The sequence below is a fragment of the Mus caroli genome, chromosome 19 (assembly GCF_900094665.2).
Source record: "Mus caroli chromosome 19, CAROLI_EIJ_v1.1, whole genome shotgun sequence".
Lineage (NCBI taxonomy): Eukaryota > Metazoa > Chordata > Mammalia > Rodentia > Muridae > Mus > Mus caroli.
Window position 1 is genome coordinate 10,883,941 of NC_034588.1, and position 2,756 is coordinate 10,886,696.

A 2,756-nucleotide genomic window follows, 5' to 3' on the forward strand; every position below is an offset into this window, starting at 1 on the left:
CCAAGCATTTAAATGAAGCCAGGGACCCAAATAGCAGAAGGATTGACAAAGCTCAAGAGAATGACCAGAAGTCTCAACTTACCCAGATGCTAGGGTGCTCCCAGAGACTAAACCAACAACCAGGAACATACATGAGCAGGTCTGAGGCACCTGTCACAAATATAGCAGAAGTCTGCCTGGTGAGGCCTCAGTGTGAGAAGATGTGCTTAATACTTGAGAGACTTGAGGCCCCAGGTAATTGGAGGTTCTGGAGGGGGAGTACTCTATTGGAGGCAAGGGGAAGGAGGAATGGAATGAGGAACTATGGGAGGAAGGATCAAGAGGAGCCAACCATGGGCATGAAAATTAATAAAATAAAAATTGAAAAAATTGCTTTTTCTTTTTTAAAAATTTTTATTAGATATTTTCTTCATTTACATATCAAATTCTTTCCCAAAAGTCCCCTATACTCTCCACCTTCTCTGCTCCCCTACCCACCCACTCCCACTTCTTGGCCCTGGCATTCCCCTGTACTGGGGCATATAAAGTTTGCAAGACCAAGGGGCCTCTCTCTTCCCAATGATGGCCAACTAGGCCATCTTCTGCTACATATGCAGGTAGAGACACAAGCTCTGGGGGTACTGGTTAGTTNATATTGTTGTTCCACCAACAGGGTTGCAGATCCCTTTAGCTCCTTGGGTACTTTCTCTAGCTCGTCCACTAGGGGCCCTGTGTTCCATCCTATAAATCACTGTGAGCATCCACTTCTGTGTTTGCCAGGCCCTGGAATAGCCTCACAAGAGACAGTTATCAAGGTCCTTTCAGCATAATCTTGCTGGCATATGCTTTTTCTAAGGTGAGACTGTAATTCAATGACAGGACATTGGTTTAGCAAATGTTATATTCCCAAAGAAATAAATGTTTTGCTGTCACTGAAAAGAAAGATTGTTCTTTTAAATTCTGAGTTTTAGGGTTTATCTAGGTTGTCACTAGAAAGCACTCCAAGAGAATTGGTGGGTCTGATAAAAGACATACTATTTTGAACAATCATATAAATTTTGCTTTTGTAATTCAACTGATCATGTGGACTCCTTTCTTTGGATGATTTTCAGATATATTGACCTGAAATTCATAAATTGAGTTAGTGCATGAGAAATAAGACCTGAGTTAGGTGGTTTGCACTGTTGGATAAAGATGGTTCTAAAACCATAGTTCTAGAGCTACACTAGGCTGAAACCATTCACACATGAAAAGGGTTCATGACCACCAAGCTGAAACTAGGCATCTGAAATAATTTATTTCATTTTTTCCCCACTCTCTTTATTCAAAATAGTTTTTTTTTTTTTTTTCGAGACAGGGTTTCTCTGTATATTCCTGGCCATCCTGGAACTCACTCTGTAGACCATGCTGGCCCTAAACTCAGACATCTACCTGCCTCTGCCTCCCAAGTGCTGGGATTAAAGTTATGTGCCACCACTGCCCAGCAAAATAGGTTTTTATATGGCAGCTGGACAAGGTAAATCAACAAAAGAAAAAAGCTCCAAGAGAATGCACAAGAGTTAGGGACCTATTTGTTCACACACTAAAAAAGTGGAATGCATACAAAGAGGACCTGGTGAAGTCTCTCTCTCTCTCTCTCTCTCTCTCTCTCTCTCTCTCTCTCATAAAATGCCTGGCTGTGGGTCTCTGTATTTGTTCCATTCTGCTATAGGAGAAAGCCTCTCTTGAATATAACAGAATATTATTAGGATTCACTTTACTGTTGCTTTTTTGTTGTTTTACTCTGGCATTGTTTAGTTTCATCATAAGTTTTGGGGCTATGTGATCTGTGGTTCTTAGTTACCCAAGTAATATCAGGTGTGGGTTTCAACTTGTGGAGTGCGCCTTAAGTCAATTCAAATATTACGTAGTTACTCTTTATACCACCATTTCCCTAGACAGAAAAGATTATAAATCAAAGGTTTTGTAGCTGAGGTGGTGTTTACATTTCTCTTTTGGTAGCCCATAGGGTATTTTCGATACTAAAGACATTATCATGGAGAGGAGGAGGTTCTGTGTAGGTACCAGTTAAACCTCTCCATGTTCAATTTGTTGTGTAGGTTTTCTCTTAAATCATAGGACCCAACTATCAGCTTGTGGAGATAAAGAAAATGTATAAATTACTAAGAGAGAAATATATCAGGTACACTTAGCTTCTTCTACCATGGAATATTTATTCAAGTTTAGAAAGTTACATGAATTTATGAAGAAAAATATAAAGAAATGTTTATTGTCATGTACTATGAAATGTAAATTAGACAGAGAAAAGAAAATCCATTTGTGTTTTGAATATCATGCAGCAGTTCATATATTCCTCAGAAATCTATTTCCGATAGATATTTAATTAGGAAACTAAAGATAATGAAGGAAATTTTGTGCAAAGACATCTTCAAGTGTTACGATTTTAAGCCAGAAGCCTGCATAGAGTTGTGTATGGATAGAATGAATTTAGTGTCAATAAAATTGACTGAGTGGATAGGAAAGTTAAGAGATTATAAACATCAACTAAAATGTTATTAATGGAATGGTATTAGTTTAAACGTTTAGACAAAGAAGGAATTGTTATTTTGAATGGAATGTTCTTAGTTTTTGTTTTAGAAAATGTGAAAGGATGATTATCATAAGCTTTGTGATAAAAAATGACTTATGCCGGGCGTGGTGGCGCACGCCTTTAATCCCAGCACTCGGGAGGCAGAGGCAGGCGGATTTCTGAGTTCGAGGCCAGCCTGGTCTACAAA